Consider the following 22761-nt stretch of genomic DNA (forward strand, 5'->3'; position numbering starts at 1 on the left):
GTTGTACTTAATCTTCCAGTGACAGTTTGTTATGTCAGTTAAACTCCATTTGTATGTGTTTAAATATGTGTGTGTGTGGGTGTACACTGCATGCTCAGTATATACTCATATCTCAGTATTTCAGTGCTCCATTATTTAATAATCGTGTGTTTGCTGTAGTCTTTGCTGTGTAAATGTGAATAGCTGGTGCAGCTTGAGTAGGCACTAATGAATTCAGTGACTGGCAATATCAAGACATAATGTAAAGAGAGCAAGACTTTGAAAATCCAATCATATGTAGAATTTTGAATTATGTATATAAAGTTCATGTGCTCAGAAAAAAAAAAAAAAAAAAACCTCCCCAAAGTGAGATTCTCATCTGAGAATGACAGGCCACCTCTGATCACGCTCTCTAGAGCCACATCTTATTCAAGCCTCACCTCAATGCCTTGGCTACTATAAAACATTCAAACGACATTTTGATCAGATGGGGATTCCCTTTGATCCAGGTCTGTGTGGAGCTCCAAGACCCAGGCCTTTCTTCTCCTCTGCAGGATCCACTGATGGGTTCAACGCAGGATGAGAGGGAGTGAGGGATTTTCTCCTCCCATTTTTCTTTCCCTCACTCCTTCCATCTCTCAACCTGCGCTTTCTTCGCCTCCTCAACCCTGTCCTCTGACCCATCGGGCTCTGACTTGTAACTGTGCCTTTGTCCTCTCACCTTCAATACATGAATAAGAGATTAGAGGAGTTCAAACTGCTAGAGGACACAGACCTCTTCTATTAGAATTGAATGCCTCCTGCTACGTGTCTGCTCAGTTTTAAAAGAGTGTAAATATCCAGTAAAGCCTGGTCTCTGCAGCACATCCTATAGCCTAAAATATAAACTGCAACACAGCCAACAGTTCACAGGCTAAACTCTCAGATTATACAAGAAAATACATCAACAAAACAACATTATATTAATATTATAAACCTTAAAGTGTGGGGGCACTCCCTGTCCATATACTGAGGTTTTCATCTCCTCAATTAAGGGACATCTTAAAGGATAGGCTCTGATTTTTTCAAGTATATTTTAATATGACAGTCACATGCCGTATGTTCTTTGAATGGGTTATTGATCACTGTAATCATTCCTCCATAGTGTCCATTAAGCAGCAACTGCTCTGTAAAAGATAGAGATAAAAATCCACAGCTCTTGTCCTGTGCACAACTGTATTCAGAAGTTCAGCCAAAGACCATTTGTATACAAAGACAAGGACATATCTGATTTGGCTAACCCTGACTGCTAGAATCTCATATTATCCTCAGAATGTATTTTTTATGTGGAGTTTGTCCCCCATTTGTTACAGTGTAGTCACCCAACAAAGGTATCTCTTTACAACCAGTTCAGAGAGGAGGAATGATTACAACAACCGATAACTCTCTCCACATAAATATGGCAATATGGCATGTGCGTTTTGTATTAAGTAAAAAAATATCTTAACATCACACAGTTGTTTTTTTCTGGTGTAATAGTCTTGCCTTGAATAGTGGAGGCTGTTAGACTCCTAATAAATCCACTCATAATAAAACCATACTATTCTTAATGTAATAGAATTCCTAAGAAATATACTCAGCTATAGGAAGGTGAAAATATAACCTGTCAGATTTTGTCCATGGGGTGTATGTATGGGAGCCCTGCTGTACAGTGTTGTGAGGGAGGAAGAGGAGACTCAGTCACCTCCATCATTCTAGTTTGTTTACTACTTGGTCAGAGCAGAGGCTTGTGTTATTTCCAACCCCCAGACACAACAGTTCTGGAGGGAAGATAAATAATTAGTCATGAGATGAGTTTCTCCCTTCATCCATCAGCCTGGGGAACATGGCTGCTATAGGAGAACTGAAGCCAAATGAGAGTCCTCTCCCTCCAGTGTTTTTGTTCCCCAGACACTCAGCTTGAGATTTCCCTCCTTGATAGGATGACTTTGAAACGTTCAAAAGCTTGTGAGGACAACTCCATCTTTGTCAGGGTGTTCACAGATTAAAAGCAGTTTTTTTTTTTTTTCCGTGGCTCTTGTTAAAAGCAGTGCTTTTAGCATTGGAAAGAGGGAGCGGAGATACTACTTTACCTTTTCATCGAAATTGCCAGGCAAAGTAGAAACACTGAACCTGAGTTGCAAGTCAATTCAGAGCAGATCTTGTTTGAGGCAATTCATGCCATTCAAATCTTCAACTGTAATATTACATCTTTTCTCCACCCAGAACATTTCTCATCTTCTTCTCAGTGTGGTGGAAGATATTTAGGCTCTGTACAGTCATATGAAAAGGGATGGATAAATGTGGGACACCAGCAGCTAAGAAGTTATTTGAGGTTCATTAAGTGACACATTGAAACCAAAATAGAAAATGAATACTGAATGAACGCAGGAAAGGTCTGTCGGTATAGGAATATATTTGGTGTCTGAAGAATGTTTTTAATATGTCAAAGTCTGAGAAATCTCTTTGAGACCTGAATGTATTTTGAATTGTATCGATTCTAGTCACCTGCATTGAAGTCAAACCGGACATTTTCTCGTACCTGGAGGGGTGCCTGGAGATTTGAAAGGATCAGAAAGCTTAGCTTCAAATGTAAAGGCTGTTGAGCTATTTTATCTACACTCTTATTCATTAAGCGTGTGGTGACTGTTGGATTTACACCACCATCTGAGATGGCTCCAAACCGCCAGAGGAGTTAGTTTCTCTGATAGGCTGCTCCAACTGGTGAATTATTCATTTGTGCTATTTGCCAGAGTCGGTGTCCGTGACTGAAAATTCAACAAGGATCGAATGATTGAAGACTCAATGAGGTAGAATATTTTTGATGTTATAGAGGTCAAAAACTCCTCAGCGTTTGTTGTTTGCGGATCCTGAGTAAGCAAGAATAACAGCTTTTTGTTTCCTTCATTTTAGTGAAATTGTAGAACATTTTTGCACAAGCATAAACCCTGAAATGCAGATTTTGCAGATGTACATGATAATGTGAAGCTTTTATTCTGTGATGGTAGCACTTGATTAAATGTTAGGTTAAGCCTTTTCCAATATATAGAAACTTAACAAACCGTAACTTGTAGCCATTACCGCAGGTTCTGCCGATGCCTACTTTCAGAGTGGATTCCTCCGCTTAAATTTTGTCACTGCTCAGGAGGTATGAAATCCAGGTTCCAGGTACTCTCAGAAAGGTGAAACGCAACAGCTTGTTTATGACATGTCACACACTTACAGAGAGTAAATACTGCAAGAAAATATACAAGCAAAATCATGTGTGCTTTGCTGCCTTGTTATGCATTTGTAAGTGTAAACTGTGCTTGTTTGCTCAGTGTCGGGGAGTACGCTAGTTTAATTATGCTTCTCAATAATGTTAGACTGGTGTTTTTATTTTTATTCTTTCCTTCTAACTAGTACGGCAGCACAGCCAGATGTTACATCCGTTCATTTTATTTTTTCTGGAAGACACTCAAAAATCATTGTGCTGCATCTCCACCAGATTCTTCACATTCACCTTCACCTTCTGTCTTATTCCAGAGAGAATTGAGCTGTGGGCTGGTTTGACGGTACAGAGCAGAGAGAGCGGGACTTGAAACTGCTGGTGCGTCCTTTGGGACATGTCAGCTGCCCACAAGGACACACCCGGCACTGGAGCCAGGTGTCAGCGGGTTGGGAACTGATCTTATTCTCTCTCTTTGCGCCAGTCTTTCAACCTCCTACTGTGGGTGGGGCCCTTCCATTAATTTAATGATACTGACATTTATAAGTTATTATGTGTAAACGTGAAAGTTAATCAATATCAGCTACCCATATTCCATTTTTATCTCTCCCATAACACAAACACCAAAGTGATGTCTCTGTTTCAGTGATGAATATCCAAAAGGTTCTGGTTTGTACAGAACCAAGAACCAATATCTTACAGGTTCTTAAAGCTTCTGATTATGAGAAGTTCCAGGTTACAAGTCATTGAGTTCCTGTTGTGTAAAAGACCTAATATTGAAGGGAGGGCCACGCTTGGGGTCATAGAGGTATTGCTGGGGTGGTGCTGATGTGAAGGGAAAAATGCGGAGTGGAACTAAAGTTGAATGAGGATACAATAAATAAACAAAAGAATTCTCTGCCTAGCAAGGCTGTCAAGACTCAGACAGCAAAATGACATGTCAAGTACAAGATGAACAGATTTTTGACAGGGAAGAAAAGAAAAATCGGTGATGCTCATCAAGCAAACATGTCAGACAGAACCAAAGTCAAGAAAATATAACCAGGCCTACTGTATCTTGCTCTCAAGTTCAGTGTCAGTATAGTGGGATAACCTTGTGTCTTTTCTGTCCAAAAACTATTAGTTTGTGCTGTTTAGCTTCCAGTTCAATGTAAAGGTGAAAGTAAATCTGCAGTTCATGTTTTGATGTAACATTCAACTTATTTTGTTTTCATTGTTTTTTAAAAAAAAAAAAAAGATTAATGATAACTTTAAGAATTGTGAACTACTAACTGATGCTTACTGCAAAGGTTTTATTAGGATTATATTAAAGTAATGGTCATGGCGAATTCAATTAACAAAATCTCAAGCTGAAATTTAAACTGTGTATCTTCTCCCTCCATACCTTCATTCTCTGTTATATTATTTACATTTTTACAAGCCATTTTCTGATTTCATGACACAAGGCTAAATGTTTCATTTCCGGTGTTGCAGTAAAAACTCTGTTAAGTTTGGTAGTAGGAGTACGAGTTTATCAAACTGATCATTGGTTTTGCTTCCAACACCAGTAATCTAAATGAGCTATTATACTTTATTTTCCCCTTTTAAACCAGCACTTCACTCCTCCTTTTGTAGCACCCTACCCCTCTGAAACCTCCTCTTTCTGTCCTTCCGTCTCTTTTTTCAGTCACTCTCCAGCTTCAGCCACATTTAATGACTCTGAGCCGCAGCCTTTCCTTGGCTGTCACAGAGGGGCTTTTAACAAGGTCCTGTGCTCCTTTCACTCTTTCCTCCTCATTTTACCATGCTGCCACCACTTTCCCCTCTTTCCCCTGTAATTTTGCCTTTCTCTGAGGGTAAAGTGCACAGTTGCCTGACTAAAGTAGGGGGAGAGAGATGGGAAGTGGTTTGAGCGTTTTTGCCTTTTATTTAATATGAATCCTGGACATTTCTCAGCCCCCTTTAAGGCTCTGGAAGAACATATTGCTCCAACTGGAACTGACTTAATGCACAGGCATGTGTTGAATGAGAATGTTATATTCAGTTTATTAATAGGAACCAATGAGATGCTTCTTAAATATTAAAAAAAAATGTTAGGATATACAGTATATTATAAAGAATATTATGAATTTGCTTTAGAGCTAAAACAATTAGATGATTAATTGTTAAGTCAATCAACGGAATATTTATCTGGAACAATTTTGATAACCAATTAATTGTTTCAGTCATTTTTCAAGCAAAATTGACTAACATTTTGGACTGTCAGACACAAAAAGACATCTGAAATTATGTCAACTTGTGCTCTGGGAAATTGTAATGGATATTTTTTTCCTATTTTCTGATGTTTTATAGATAGATGGTTAATCGATTAATTGAGACAATTATTGGTAGAAAATAGGTTAGTTGCAGCCCTTCTATGCTTTATGGATGAATTCAATGCATATACTGAAGCACATCTCAGTTAATAGCTGTGTTTGTGTGTTTGATGAATGGAGATATGATGTCCTTGGGCTTATATTTGTATTCATAACGAACAAGGAAATTAAAGCTGACTAAATCACCTCAGGCTCCCTGCATTTCAATTATAGACAGTATAAAGGAGTTATTGATCCATAGCAGAGGAGACACACAGGGAGGCAGAGAGATTTTTAAATACTCATCAGTCGTCACACTTCTATAAGGTTTAGTAAATCTCTTCTTTAATTGATTTCTAGGAGAAGGCAAAAGCTAGTGAGCTTCAGCAGACCAGTGAAACAGTTCAAAGTATTGCTGTGTTATTCTGAAATACATTCCCTTGCGTATTCCTCGGTACTGTTTCTCCAGTAATCTACAGCGTTCTACAATGTTCTCCCAGAAAGCCCCAGTGGGTTGTGGCGTTCCATCATCTTTAAGCTGCAGTAAAGGACGGGGAGGGGTGGCTGCTCAGGTTCATTCAGTGTTCCACCTGACCATGATTAATGTGAGAAAGGCCTGGTTCACACCTAACCCGTAGAGTACCCACCCCACTCCACTGCACCCCTTCCCACCACCTCCATCCCCTCTCTCGATTGGTTTAGCAGCATGTTCAGCCAGCCATGCAGTGCTGAAGCTTCAAAGGTCAACTAGCCATCTCCCAGATGTCCTGCTAGACCCTCTAGTTCCACGGATAGATTACTGAATGGGCCTACTGGGCACATTCTCAGGGTCCCAAGGGGTCAGAGGGGTCCAGAGCCTCAGTTTGAGGTGACTATTCATATTTCTTACTGTAAAGTCAGTCAAATGACTGTAAAGAGAAGAAAAATGACTACCAAGAGAAGAAAAATTACTACAGAGAGTCACAAAACAACCAAAGAGAGATGCAAGAGCATTACAAAGACAGATAAATAACCACAATTATGCAAAACAAGATGCAAAACAACCAGAGAGACATAAAACGATGCAAAATGGCTACAAAGACACACAAAATGACTAAAAGACGCAAAACAACCACAGAGAGACACAAAACTACAACAAAGACCAAAACAACTACAGAGTGATGCAAAAATGATTAAAGGGATGCAAAACAACTACAAAGACTCAAAACAGCTACAAAAAGTCAAAACAGCTACAGAGATATGCAAGAGGACTACAAAGATGCAAAACAAATAGAGAGGGATGCAAAATAACTACAAAGACTCAAACAACTACAGAGACTCAAAACAGAGACGCAAGAGGACTATAAAGATGGAAAACAAATACAAAGGGATGCAAAACAACTACAGACTCAAAACAGCTACAGAGATATGCAAGAAGACTACAAAGATGCAAAACAGAGGGATGCAAAAATAATTACAAAGACTCAAACAACTACAAAGACTCAAAACAGAGAGATGCAAGAGGACTACAAAGACGCAAAACAAATACAAAGGGATGCAAAAAAACTATTAAGACTCAAAACTACTACAGATACACACAAAATGACCACAAAGAGACCCAAAATGACTACAGTGAGACGCAAAATGAATACAATGTAACACAAAAATGGCCTTTAGTCTGGGGGTCTTTTGCGTGTCTTTGCCCAGGGACTCATTGTCTAATAACATATCCATGTCTAGTTCCTTCTGTCATTGTTTCTTTCTTAGTTTCTTTCCTTCTTTTTGTCTCTTTCCTTCTTTCTTCCTACTAAATATCTTCCCTCTGTGCCATCTGTCTCCCCTCAGTGTCTCCTGTAACACCACAGACGGTCTTTGTGAAAGATGGGAGAGATCACTGAGGATTTCTATCTATCTGACCCCGGTGTGCCCTTCATCTTCCTCTCACAGCTTGATCTATCACACACAAGTGCTTTTTATTGTTGTTTGGCAGCAGGCTCTTGGCCCATGGCTCTACTTGTCTCTCTCCACCCCTCTCGTTATTATTGTGAGCCTTGATCTGTTGGGAATACGCCAACATATTTGCATTTTGTCAGTACTTCTTTTTTTTAATCATCTCTAGAACCACACACAACCTAAAAGCCTGTATTCTCGCTGATTTTGTAAGACAGGTAAGCTTTATGATCAGGTAAAGGTTATTCATAAAAACCTTTTTTGTCCTGAAAGCCATTATCTAAGACTCAGCTATCCTCTACCTACTCTCTTGAAATATTAATTATCAGCTCTTAAATGGCAAATTGAAAATTACAGGGTCTTACAGAGACAGCATTTGAATGTTCATGTTTTAGACATCTGGTGGATTTAAATTAAAGACACTACCTGTTTCTTGATTCCTATTTTAGCTGTGTCTGTTCTATCCTTGACCCATAAGAATGACACATACATCCACTGTGCAGAGAAAATGTAGCTAATCATCTGCTTGACAAACTGCTTTGCTAGTTAAGAATTCATTTCCTCCAAAACAAGAAGTGTGGCATCTCATCCTCTTTTTCTCTCTCTCTGATCTTTCTCACACAAGTGACAATTTCGTATTTCTTTTCTTGTATCTATACTGAACACAACATACACACAGTTGTTTTCATGATGATGATCATCATGAAGTTTACTAATGTAGATTCACTAAATGAACCATACTTAAAAACCAAATCCACAAAAGGATTGCATGGATTTTGTGGCTGCTAAACCTGCACAAATAAGACAAACAGAGTATGTGTAATTCACAAAGCACTTGTAAAGTGTGAAATGCACCCCAAACTGTGCTGCCAAGCAAATAGCGTCATAGTGTGCCTGTTCCATTTGCATGTATGTAAATTAGGTCATATTCATACATTTTGCACAAAATGGGCCTCTTTCTATGCAAAAAAGCCTTGTTGCAAAAACAGTCTAATTCACAAAAACCAGCACTAATATTACGGTGGAGTTATTAGTGTCTTCAGATAGTTGGTGTTAACTGCGCGCACACTCACTCCTAACTCACTCTATCTCTCTGTCTCTCTTCAAATCTCTCTCTCCCATCTTCAAAGCTTGTGAGGCATGAATGATATTGAATTGATATTGAATGATATCAAGGGTGAAATCTTCAGTCAGACAATGGGGGTGGATCAAGAACGGGGTGGCAGGCTTATCTTGGACTTTCAGCTACTTAAAATAAAAATGTCCTGACAGTTCTGATGGAGCTCAGGATTCATTCATAAGAGCTGCTTTAATACAAACAATTCAACCATATAAACCTGGAATCTGTGTGTCCTAATCTGTGTAGATAAACACAGAACATCAATTACCATCAGATCCTAACCGATGCCTGTGTGTGCGCACCTCTGCTAATTAAAGCACAATTTGAAGCTTTTGTGCCCTCTGCAGTTTTCATTATGGACCAATCTGTGTGCTGAAATGTAGACAAGAGCCTGAAACACTGGAAACCGCTCCACTCACTCAAACAGATGTAAAACAAGGGCAAAGTGCACTCAGCTGCAAATCTTTATGGGCATGTTTGTGCCGGCATATCATTAGCGCAAAATCTTTTGTGAATAAGACTTTAAAACGAGACAGATTGTGGATGCAAATTCTGCACATTTCACGGTCTCTGGTTTGATTCTTTTAGAGATAAAACAAAGTAAACTTACTGTATTTATAATGATTATATTGATATATCGCCACATTAAATAGAGTTATGTCCTGGTCCCCAGCAATTTTTGATTAAAACCCTCAATAAAAAGCTAATGTGCGTTGTGTTGTACAGATATATATTGGTAAAGTGCACAGTAGTCTCTTTTGCTAATGTCAGGCGACTTGGCAGTGACAACAAGTCTTGTCTCTTTGAAGTGTCAGTTCATATATACAGTATTACAAGGGCCGCAGGGTATTGAAGCGTTGCAATGTTAGTATCAACACAGCAGTCACTTTGTTAGCAGCCTTTTAACATTCCCCTGCTACAGCTTATGGGTTTCCCTTCCCCGCAGGTCTTTGTATAATAAGAAGGGTTGCTCATTTAGTCTGAACTCACTACAGCAAATGATTAGACGGTTAACTCTTACAGTGAACCCATACAGTATTGACTGTGGCTTGACGAGCCATCATCAAAAAGACTATCTGTTCTCAGTAAATACATGCTATGTATATGTAATCTGTGTCATGACAGCAGGTATCGGTCAATATTCTGTTATTGAGGACAGTAATAATGGGCAGACACATGGATTAAGCCAGATTTTAACCCCAAATCGGTCGATCCTGACTATTAGCATTTGGCCGAATATCCACCAGTAATCGAGTATAACTAAGTACGTTTACTCAAGCGCTGTATTTAAGTATATGGTATTCATACTTAACTTGAGTATTTCCTTTTTATGCTACTTAGAGGGAAATATTGTACTTTTTACTCCACTTCAGAGTTGTAGTTCTTTGCTTTTTTTCAGATCAACATAACATACATAATACTATCAGTATATAAAATACGCTTTTGTTTGTTTGCTTTGTAGTTTGAGCAGTCCCACATTTTGATCTCCCTCATGGCTGTTGTCAAAAGATACATCATAAACTGTAGTGAAGTTGTTTTAATATTACGGGAGTAGTATTAGGGCTGCTTGATTATGGCAAAAATCACAATTATTTTGGTCAATATTGAGATCAGGATTATTTAACACAATTACTCACTGACTTTGGAAACATCATGAATTTATCGAACTTTAAAAAAAAACTGGTCTTTAACAGCAACTGTGGATTTCCTTGAAATTCAACTGAAAAACAAATAAAAAAATACATGTAAAAAAATGAGATAAATAAATTAATAAAAAAAAATAATTATACTATATAAATATATATACAAATTTAAATAAATAATATAATAATAATAAACAAAAATAAATTGAATCAAAATAAATAAGTCACGTTTCTCCTCCCTCCCTTTGTCTTCACAGCAATGTGTTGTGAAACACAAGGCTCTTTTATACAGATATCCCGCATTATAGCTGTAAACAAGATCTGTCATTAAGACACCTTCTCTTTTTTACACTGAACCAAACCAAGCAGGCATAATGCCGCCTCCATGTATGTTTTTTTAAACGGCATGCCGGATTCAGAGGAGTGACGTGTAACACAACAGTGTCAGCGTCCTGTCCTGCCGTGCCGGCTTTCCCTTATACACAGACGTCGATCCAGCTGAAACACACGGCTCACGAAACTCAGATCAAACTGTCAAACTAGGCAGTGCTGATCAAATATGAATCAAGATTCTGTTATTGCATTGCCTATTTCTCACATCAAATGTTTTCAGAAACATATTTTAGTGTACATTTTAGCTGTAATATGAGAAAATTTGTGACCCGGCCGCCATGTTGAAAATAGACGAACCAAAACCAAGCACCGTCCAACTTGCAGTACGTCACCCATCACTTCACCACCAGCTGAACACAAAGGGAGTGGAGAGGCGGTCTGTGTGGACCATTAGTCTCTTTATAAATGCTGGGAGAGCCAGAAGTTTCACAGGAAGAGACATGCATGCACTAACATGCATGTGTAGTCTGACCGGCTATCAAAACAAAGAACAGAGAAGCTCGGATTACAACACGGATGCCATTTCTCCACTATATTTTTACATAGCAAATAGTTGTTTGCTGCTATTTTAATGTTCTACATCTCATATATAGCACCTTCAAGTCCAAGGTGAGCATCCACATTGTGACTGGTCAATTGATCCATTTAGTGCAAGCGGAAAAGTTCTACATTTGGTCTTGTAGAAAGGGCGATTTGAACATGTAGTGTGTTTTAACACAATGTACAAGATTAATAAAAATATACACTGTCTGCCCATTTTAATGGGAGCTTTTAAAGCATTTTCCATCCCCCACTCTCTCCATTTACTCTGTTCTTTTAAATCTTACTCTTGTGATCTTCTTGTCCCTCATCTTCTCTCCTCTTTCCATCAATGTCTCTCCTGTTTTGACACTGCTGTGCAGCTTTCTGTCAGAGCTCCAGTCAACCATCCCAAGAGTTGAAGAAAGGTCAACCGTTAAAACAATAACAGTGACCTTGAGTCTTGACGGGTTTAATGGCTGAAGCAGCTGACCATAGCTACATATCTCATGACTGTTACTTCTGCTCCAGGATTGTCCAGGTGGTGCATCACTCTGTGTTGAGTGATGATGATGGACTAGTGATATAGATGGACTGGAGCTTTCTGATGGACCATATGGAGGTTACGCCTGTTGTTTTTTTATTCATCTTGTAGAAGCTTCTGTGTGGAACATCAGGTCGGGCTGTCGAGTTTCTCCATCAAATTTAATGACACGTGATAGTCTGTGACACGCCTGTCTATGTTGATGAACACTTGTGTGTGACCATGTGTGTAGCTGTTGCCTTCAGGGACCACAAAGTACCACTCACTCTTTCTTTCCAACCTTGGTTTTTCAATGTAGCGTGCAAGAAAGACAGAAACCTTGAGCAGCTGCTCTAAAACTATCTGCGTGTTTTAAAGTGAACTCTGCCAATTAGCAATCCTATGCTTTTACAAAGTACACACTTATTTTATTTTCTACAGATGTTTTGTGAACTAGTCAAAGGGCAGGTTCATTATTTTATGTTTTTTTGATGTTTTTATATCATTCTGTAGCTTACCCGTAGTGTTCCATATGTACTCAAATATGAGAATTCAAATTTTGGTGGAAGTACATATGTTTTAGCATGAAAATGGCATTTTCCTGAGTCGTTCTAAAGAGTTTCTCCCACGTGACCTGATGTAGGTTTCTGCATGATTATGTTGCTACATATAAACCAATATAAACCCCCCAGCCTACCTAGCCAGTAGCCACAGAGACAGACAGACTTAAAAAATAAACTCTGAACTCTCCTCCCGCCAGTAAATGGCTCCAGATCAGGGCAGAATCTGGCATCACCATCAACCCATGTCACTGCTTTGTGCTAACGGTCGAGCGGGTGTTTTCATTTGAGCATTCCGGAAAAAAGCACAGATGTAATCGTCCTTTAATATCTAAGATTTCTGTATGAAGTGGCAGTAAAACGGAATTAGAGGGTGTTGTTTGTATGTGTATTCGATTGGGGTGATCCAAGGTACAGAACTGCAGTTTTTTAATCCCTGCAAGCTACCAAAAAAAAAAGAAGTTTAACCAAAATCCTTATCAACAAGCAGATTTTTCACATACACAGGGGCAAAATAAGAGATCATTATAGTCACTTTTCAGAAAATCCACTTTAACGTATTAAATCATGAGGAAACTGAACAATTTGTGCTGTTAAATGGTGGGGTCCTCCTCTCTCTTCCTCTTCCTTTCTTCCACACAAACAAATATAGACACAGCTGCTTCCTAAAAAAATATACAGTAAATAATGAGTAAATGTTGGCAATCTTTTAAATAAACAAGTATCAGAAATGTTCTGGAAAATATTCACAGCTTTTCGAGGTTTATTGAAAACATCCTGAGAGATTTGCATATTTGAAGGCAGCCTACACCTCCAACATCCTCAGTCACAACATCTGTGGTTACTGTGACAATAGATTCAGAGCTGTCTGGATGGAGAGGCGTGGTGAGATAAGAGCTCTGGTGAGTTCACTTTAGCTTTTGACATTTTCTCAAACAGCAGTTCCCTGGCTTCTTCTAATTGGCTGATTCCTGTGCTGTACTTGGCTGCTGATGATAAAAATACTGCAGTGCTGAGCAGGAGAGTGAGATGACCGCAGCTAACCTGAATGGACGAAAATTAAAGCTTCTGACTGTCACTGTCAAAGCTTTTGAATGTTTTTCGTTTTTCTTGAAAGCATTGCAGCTCAATTTGTGAAAAGGCTACATAATACCAAAAGACTTGTTGTAGCACACCTTTACTTTTGCCCACATGTGGTCACTTAAATCCTTGGTTTCCATCTCACTATATTATGGTATATTATGGCCTTTGGCGCTCTTGGCTATTTCCCAGGGGAACCACTTCAAGTTTTTCTTTCTAGCTGCCAGCTGAAACCAATGTTTTTTCTTTGAAATGGTCACGGTATTAAACCCTTTCTTCGTCACTAACTGAAGTGGCTCAAAATTTCATGTTTAGGCTAAAGAGGATTTTTGTTGCCTTCTCGATAACACAGTTTCAGTCTTAATTATCTGTCTAACTGTAACTTTTGCTACACAAAGAAACTTTGCACAAAAGCTTATTTTGTGAAATCTCATTGGTTGCAGGACATGACTGGATAATTAACTAATTGGTCTTGTGAAAGAGCTGCAATTTCTTTTATTGGTAAATGGATCGCAGCAGAGCCATTAGTTGGGAGACAGATCCATTACATGGCAACACCCTCTGCAGTCCACAGTGCCTAACTGATGGAGGTGTCTGTGAAACGTATGGATCTTATCTTTCACATGCTTTATGTGACCATGGAGAGATCCAGTTCCATGACTACTCATTGATCCCCCACCCATCATGTATTACCGTATACATAGTAGCTTCTGGTATGCCAAATCTTCTATGGGGCTCCAGTGGACTCTCATGTTGTAGTGAATCAATATCTTTGGCAGGATCTCATTTCTCTTGTCTGTTTTTCTGTCTATCCTCTCAAACTCCGGGGACCTGGAAAAACCCAGAGAAAGACAATGCATCTGTGGTGAATGGATCAAATAGACTGTAGTGTAGTGTCTGTAGTGTTTCCATGTTTCCTTGTAGTTGCTCCGTGAAACATGATGACCACCAAAGTTAAAGTAACTTTTCCCAAGGTCTTGCACACCCTTCTGACATGAATCAGCATTGTTACCTTCAGGCTTGACAGTAAAAGATGGGGAATACTCCAGCTGATTTCACTTCTCCAAGGTACATTGCTTTTATCCACTGACAACTGATAAAAGATGATTTATATAGCTCTCACCTTTGATGAAGCAATATCACACCAAATTGATGGTAACTTTTCACGACAATTTTTTTTGACTTTGTGGGTTCCCCAACTCTAATGAGAATAACACATTTTGCTCACAGTTGAAGTTTGATGCATGGATGAGGAATTAAGAGTGTTGCTGACTCAAACGCCCAAAATGTTCAGTCAGTTGAGAGTAATAGTCCCTTAAACAATAAAATCATGATTATGTTATACATACATCATTAGCTCCATTGGAAAATACCTGTTTCACTTCACAGCTATACCTAGAGGTGGTAGATTCACTGTCTTTCTCATGGACACAACAGCAAAATTGCTGCTTGCTGACACGAGGGCTTGTACCTACAAAATTGTTTCTCCATCTGTAGAACAGTACTCTTGCTCATGAGGCTATCCTGCTGACAAGGGGTTAGGGCTACAAGAAACACAAAACTGAATCATTGCACAAAAACAAAAAAAAATGCTGTTTTTACAGAAGTTTAATTGAACATGTTTGAACTTTAGTTTTCTAGCCGGTATTGGAAGTCTTAACATGTCAGCCCAGACTGTTGTTTCAGGGTACCTGCAAGAAATCTAAGAGAGAAGGTTTTCCTTTAAGCAATTACTGTATCTTGCAAGAGCATATCAGCAACCACTGAACCATTCTGTTGTAACACACCATTTATAACAGGTGTGTTACCCTTGTAAAGTCGTTTCTTGCCTATTTGCATTGTTGTAACTCAGCTTTATAGCAACTGTCTGTGTATTTTCTTGTTGGCTGTTTTTTGGTGTTTGTTGTAATTTGTGTTTACTGTATTGTTTATGCTTATTCTTTATTGCCATTCATGGCTGAGCCATTACTGCAGGGAAGATGCCCTAATATCAAGCATATGTGCAAGGGAGGAAATGATGGGTAACTGCTTGAAATTCAGACAATTAGTGTGGTGACATTTGCTTCTAAAAATACTTTTATGGGTATGTGCTGTAGCAGTGGGGATTTAGAGGAAACAAGTGTGAGACTTGATTTTGAACATTCTGTGGACTGATAATAATAATAATAATAATAATAATAATAATAATAATAATAATAATAATGGTATTTAACATTTGGACAAAATATCTAATGACCTAAAGTTATATATATTGGCATCAATGTTCAAAAACCTGTATTAGATACTCCTCCAATTATTACCCCTATGTGTTTTTGTCCTCTTTCACACTGATGACATTATACAAGTTTAAAGGTTAGCCCAAGAGGTTGCAGTGTCATGATTCCTATGAATGCTGCTTGAACTTCAAAAGGGTGCTTAAAAACCCACCCATTCCCCTGTTAAAGGACCATTAGTGTGTGTCCTTCCCATTTACAGCAAATTGCATAACAGTGCTGCAGAGCTTAAGTACAAAGAGATATTTTTGTTTTATTACCAAATTCCATTATTCCACAACTTTAATTTGAAGGTTACAGCCACATTGTTGTAACCATTTTCCCGCAGTTTCAAGGGACCAGAGAATCAAATATTTCTTGGGCAGTTATTCTTGGTTTCATTATTGATACTAAATGAAAAAAGAACTTTGTGGAAGTCTTGAGTTGATTGTTTAGTGAAGGTGTTCTTTGGTGTTGAAGGCCAAAGACATGTATTGTATCACATTTTTTCTGTGTGTTGAGACGGACTTTAAATTTTAGAGGCATGATTGTATACAAAGTCAATTTCCTGACAGTCACAGCCAGAGTATGAAGTGATTGAGACTCCGTCCAAACCACTTCTCTTGGCAGCTTTGCCTGCTGCAGCTGCCCAATGAGAGTGGCTGGATGTTTGCGAGAAAATGCTAGATTCCTAGCCTCCCTCACTCTAGCTGGCAGGATAAAACTATCCATGCAGTAGGGCAGGTCCTGGCTGGCTATGCGTGCATGGTCCATATGCTTACATCTACATACGCCGAGATAGTCTTGACATCTCAGCCGCTGTCAAGACTATCTCCCCTACATATTCCATATGTACAGGGACGATTCCTACGGGGACAGCTGATGTGGATACATCACCTGTGGTGGCCATGCACTGATTAGCAACATGTGGTTACATAAGCACCATGTGTATGTGACCTCTCCAATTCCTTGATTCCCATGATCAAGCGGTCAGACGTGTGTGTATCTTGACATTTGAGTTGTGCATGTTTTAGCATGTGTGTTTTGACATCAGCATTGTCCGCTTACCTAGTGAGTAGGAGAGCTGGTCTATGGAACCCTCTCTGGCTGGTGGAAACGTGGCAGCTTGTGGCATCAGCTTTGCTGGTCTGCTTGCATAGCCATTGTCTCAGGTGAAATCTGACCTTGTCAGAAGAAATAGTGGGCATGCTTTCCAGCTGAGTGCTACACCACTGTGGCCAAGTGTAGCTCATGTGTATCAGCAGCAGCGCCATCTAACGTCCACAGTTGTGGTCCCTTGTGGAATCCGACCTTCGCGAGCAGGTGTACTTTAGCCATGGGTAATTCCAAAGGGAAAACAAAGCCAGGTAACTGGCATGCCTCCACGGTCCACTTGGGCTTCCATGTCAGCGTGTTGAATGTCTGAGAGGTGAATAGCACCACTGAGTGCATACTGTACTTTTCAGCTCATAAGCATTCCCATATTTTTTGTTGTGCAGAGAAAATGGCAAGCCCAGTAGGCCACACCTGTTTGGGCTGTGGGATAAGGATGCCAATGGAGGATGGTCATGATCAATGTGTGCATTGCTTAGGGCTGAACCATGCACACATGGCCAGCCAGGACCTGGCCTCCTGCATGAATTGTTTTATCCAGCCAGCTAGACTGAGGGAGGCTAGGAATCTGCCATTTTCTTGTAAACATCCGTTCACTCTCATCGGGCAGTTGCAGCAGGCGAAGCAGCCAAGAGAGGTGGTTTGGAAGGAGTCTCAATCACTTTATACCCTGGGTGTGGCTGTCAAGAAATTGACTTTGTATACAATCATGCCTCTAAAATTTAAAGTCTGTCTCAACACACAGAAAAGCCAAATCGGAGCCAAATCAGTTCACATCTTTAAAATGCATCTTAAAATAATCTGCAATCTGAGCTCATGCTGCACAGGGTGCAAGTTGTTTTTTTTTTTTTTTCCCAACAGCAAAGCACTTTAAAATTAGTTGGTTATCACAGAGGGGTTGGAGGTGTGCAGCCTGTTGCCTGCAACTCTTCATCTAACAGCTCAGTGTAGCTGCTTCTTTTTGGTCTATTTGGTCGTTTTGTCAAACAAAAACGACCATGTCTTGTTTTGTAGAAGTCTTTCTGATAAGGAGCCACTCTGTGTTTCACCTGTTAAATTCTTTTAATGTGAAGCAGCTGCAGTCGGAAATGTTGGGTTTGCATTAGCAGTAACTCAATGCAGCTCTGACATGGCGCTAGGAGAGTGAACAGTAAACACTGAGAGTGATATCAATGAGATAACATTAAAAACAGCTATACTGGGTTACAGACATGCATCGTTTCCTGTAAATCCCTCATGTATAGATAATTACAGAATATATATACAGTAAAGGAATATTGCTGAAAAAATGAAAAAATTAGTATGGACTAAATACTGGGTTTATTTTATGATAGTTTTGATGATTATAACTTCAAAACCCATTTGTTGTCTTTGGCTATTTCTTGATTTTATAACTTTGTAAGTTGTCTACCTCCCTTTTCCCCCTCTCATCTTCCAATAAAGCACTTTGAAATAACCAGAAAAAAATGTGGTTAACCAAAGTTGGTTTGCTCACGTCAGCAATTAAGGTTTGCTAGGAAAGCTATGTTGTTTAATTAAAGGGGACCCACTATGCTCATTTCCAGCTCTATATTTTTATTCTGGGAGTAGCTTTGCATAATTCACAGTTCAAAAAAATCCATATTCATCTTACACTGGCTGTTTTTTGCTGTCTCTTTAAAGCCCCCCTCCCAGTGAGCCCACTCTGTTCTGATTGGTTAGCTTCCAGAAGCTGCGTCACAGCCAACTTCCAGCTGCTTTGTAAACAAACCATGAAACAAACTACAGTAGTAGGATATCACTTCTACATGTTTGAGCTGGAACCTGATCCAAAATATATGAGTGAACAACACAAACAACACATGGAAAAACCTTAGCAACAACCTTAGCAACCAAGGCTACAGAATGGACAGCCGATTACGGGCATGCGTGACAATCTGATTTCAGCTAATTAGCAAGGTAGAAAGAAAACACCACAAATGAAGCATTCAGGGCAGGCTGAAGCCCTTAACCTCAAGTTTTGGAACTCTGACCATGTATAACATAGATATCCAACATCATAACAGTATATAAATAACAGAAAACCACAAAAAGCATGATAGGTCTCCTTTAAAGGTAATTTGGGGGACAGATTGCAGAGAGAGAAAATAAATGCAGCTCAACCTCTCACCGTCATTTGTTCTTGAATAAACTATTAAGTCATTCGTCTCAATGACAACTGATGCTGGGAGTCAGTGCTTAGTTACAGAGCAGTCTGACAGATAGACAGATGGACAAAGAGAGGACTATTAATGTTCACTTTGGCCTTGATCTTATGGCACCTTTTTTTCCCCTGTGGTTCAGCAGTGTGGTGGAGGTTTGGGATTGAAAGACTGGGTAAAAAATTATAATAAGCTTCGAGTTTATAGCTGAAGGCCATGCATCAATTATCCATGTACTTACTTACCAACTGAAAAAAAACTGCTTTATAGCAATAATAACGCACACTTCAGAAAGCACTAATGATGCGCTCACTGAAGTTGTGCTGAACTGGGAGGTGTACGCCACATCAACACTGCTTTGTGTATATGGTTGCGGTGTGTATGCAGTACATGTACGAAACGCATCCATCATGCACTTGCATGCATGTTTATTTGGTCCTCTTAGATACTTCCTGCTGTTTATTTTCAGACACAAGAGTGAGGGAGCCATAATTGCCAGACTTTAAAAGCACTGGCCTTTTCTGAATCAAATAACATATGGCTTTGAAGAGAGCATCTTCATGTCTTCAAAGGAAAGACTGGAAGGGAAAAAGAGAGAGAGAGAGGAGAAGAGGGAAACAAAGAGAGAGGGTATAGATAAATATCTCTGACCATACGCCTACATCTCAGTTGCTGCTCCTCTCCCCAGACACCCACTTAGAAGGAGGAGAGGACCTGTACTGGTCAATGTGGAGCTTTTTGATTAATTTAGACCATTATGTGTTGCATCAAAGTTCAGAGATATTTTAAAATGAGGTATAAGTATCTTAATTGAGTCTTTTTTTTCCATTAAATAGCCCCTAAACCAGGCTGAAGAGACATTTGTAATGAGTCTCATTTTTTAAAATTTATTTAAATGAATCCATTGTTTTGACAGAGTTAATGAGTAACACAGCAAGTCATTACTCATAACTCACATATACTGTATGCCCACGACTCATTAAATCCTTTTTGTATCACTGGAGTCTTAAAAAGTTTGGGAATGCCCTTCTTTCAATTCTTATTTCTAAAAAAGGTTTAAAGATGTTGAAAATGAAAGCATTCAAAACTGAGTGAGAGAAAAATATGTCCATACTCTAACTTTCCTCTTTTTATTGAAAAATTCAGAATGTTTTTACAAGTTGGGCTTTGACCATCCTTTGTACCTGGTCTTCTGTTATGTTATGTTTTGCTCACCCAGAATCAACAGCTTATTCAGTCTTTTGTTGTTTGTTTTTCTCTCTGAAGAAACGTATGTCTGAGTGACAAGACAACAGCAGAGTATTTTCTCTGTTGCGGGTCTCTGAGGGATCATTTTGATTGACAGCTAGATTTTCTGACAGCCCTTATTCTTTTGACTTCATCTTTATTGTGTCTGTTAAAAGTTTGTTTTGTCCCTTTCAGACTCCTTTTTTGTGCCATAAGGATTTTCTTTGTTTGCTCAAGTCCATTTTGCCTTTATGACTGACTGAATGGCTGGCTAGCTGTTGAGCAGGAGGGCTGAATGTCATTGAATGCATCAGCCAGCGCACATCACGCCACTCTGACTCACTGTATAATAGATGAGTCAGATGAATCACATGAGGGAATGTTTAAGCTGCCATCTTTAATGAACTTATAACTTCACCTGAAAAATCCACTTCACCTTGCACAGTTTGAGATTTGGAGCATATATAGTTGAACTCACACAACCACCAATCAAATGTGTTTTTATTTTATTACTCTAAAATGTAAGTCATACTTCCTGCGGTCATTCTGGTTCTGAATATTTCACCCTGATTACAGAAACACAACAGGAACTTTTTCCAATTACTTTTTCTTGGGGAGGCCTTTCTAGTCATTGCTATAGTAATTACCTGTGTGTGCCTATCATTATTCATCCAATATATTCTCATACTGAGCTGTGACATATTTAATAGGTATTGTAAAACCAATTTTTATTGCTCTTCTGCAAGATTAGATTAGTATTTGATGTACCATATGCTTGAGAGGTGGGTTGAAGGAGTCTTTTATTGACCATAAATAAATACATTTTCACTTGTCCATCATCTCTATATCATGAAAATGAAAAGAAAACAATGACAGAACCCACGTAGAAGGTTCAATTCAAATCAAACAAAGAAACTAATTCACGTATAAAATAAGGATATCTGTGTGTGCACCTGCATATGGTTATCTGATGCAGTGATTGATGACTGTATGGAGACGATAAGGTGCTCTGTATTCAGGTGAGGTGGTGTGTAACCTGTTTGTTTCCATGGTCCCTATCACAACTCTCATGATTTGGGTTACAGCTTTGGGTCTGTTGCTCAAAGAAACACGCTCTAACACACTTCAGCAAACATGCAATCACTGCCAGAGACAGAAACTGAGCCACCATGACTAGTCAGCAGGAACAGGTCATAATCCCAGCTCATCCAACGGGAGCTGGAGGACAGGGAGGGGAATGAGTAGCGAGCATCAGGAGCAGGAAGTGGCTGTCTTTGTTAACTGACCTGCTGTTCCTGTTCCTGCTCCTGGGTGTCATGCTTCTGTCAGCATGGATGCTGACCAGCTCCGGGACCTCGGAGCTCCTCCACTTAATTACCAAATGCCTCTGTGACCTGATAATCACGTAGAAGCCTGTGAATAGGCCGCCGTGTACAGACATCTACTTGACTGCTTCTCCTACACTTATACTCAGCAGCGATAATGAGTGTACTTAAAGGTTTTACTGGTCAGCTGCGATTCAGTCAATGAAGACGCATCTGGTTTGCAGTAGAAATACAAACCTGATTGACAGATGCACAGAATAAATTGGGCTGTGGTAACAATGCATAATCTAAAAATGAAATAACCTTAATTACAAGTACTACACCTGCTCAGTGCAGCTTACAAACAGTGTGCAAAATATGAGATCCTTCCCACTGTAAATTGCACCCTGTTGTGCACAACCGATATCTTGATTGTCCAGAGGGCTAAGCACCTATCTTCACGCCTTCATCTGCATCTCTCCTTTATGACTCAGATAAATTTAATCTATAAATCAGAAAGGGTTCACATGTTTTCAACTGCATTCACCTGCTCCGCCCATTTCAAATAAAGAAACATGTTCAGGTCCTGATTCCCTTGTGGTTAAGACACATCCCATAGAAACATAACTCTCTCATATTGTCATATGCCTCTTTTTTATCCTTGTGTTTCCTGTCTGTATCTCAACAGTCTCTGTCCAATAAAGGCTATAAAATATTTTACCACTCAACTGAAGAGCCCAGGAAAATATTAGAAAAGCACAAGACAACAATGATTTCTTATAACCTGCAGTTATGTTAACACAATACTGGCATATAATTGCATTATTAAGTTGTTATGGTGAACACAAATTGCCTATTTACACATCCAGCAGACACAGAGCAACATTAGCAAGTTCAATATTCACTCTTCTTTAAACTTTGTTTTGGTTTCTAGCTGCTAAATGCTCCACTTTCGCTCCCCAGATACAGCAGTTAACTTTTTTCTTTGTTTGTTGCCTGGCAGGTTGTATAGAAGGTTTGGTTTTTTTTTTTTTTTTTTTTTTTTTAGAGCTTTTTCACTGAAAACAGCTGCTTGCTGAGTGGTGAGAGTGAACCAAAACAGTGAAGTTACAAGCTGTAAATAAAATTATACACATTTCAATTTCTTTTCACACTAAGTCTGACTGCAGTCTTCTACTTTGGGGTCCCTGGTAGCTTCACTGCAGCAGCTGATGATGAAGTTTCTTTATCAAGGCCTAATTAGTGGTAGTTAAGGGAGGTGAGACTGTTAGGCTTTGTTCAGACTGCAGGCAAATCAGATTTGTTTCTCAAATCAGATCTTTAAGACAGAGTGTCCAAACTATTATTTACAAGTGATCAGATGGGATTTGTGTGTCCAGA

The 22761-nt window shown here is 39.2% G+C and overlaps 2 protein-coding genes across 5 annotated transcripts in view; one reads left to right on the plus strand and one right to left on the minus strand.

Moving 5' to 3' along the window:
* The window catches only part of LOC137189718 (ecto-NOX disulfide-thiol exchanger 2-like), a 195835-nt gene that overhangs the window by 77757 nt on the left and 95317 nt on the right, over positions 1-22761 (plus strand). The window lies entirely within an intron of this gene.
* The window catches only part of sfxn5b (sideroflexin 5b), a 341220-nt gene that overhangs the window by 76629 nt on the left and 241830 nt on the right, over positions 1-22761 (minus strand). The window lies entirely within an intron of this gene.

The sequence above is a fragment of the Thunnus thynnus genome, chromosome 9, assembly GCF_963924715.1.
Source record: "Thunnus thynnus chromosome 9, fThuThy2.1, whole genome shotgun sequence".
Classification (NCBI taxonomy): domain Eukaryota; kingdom Metazoa; phylum Chordata; class Actinopteri; order Scombriformes; family Scombridae; genus Thunnus; species Thunnus thynnus.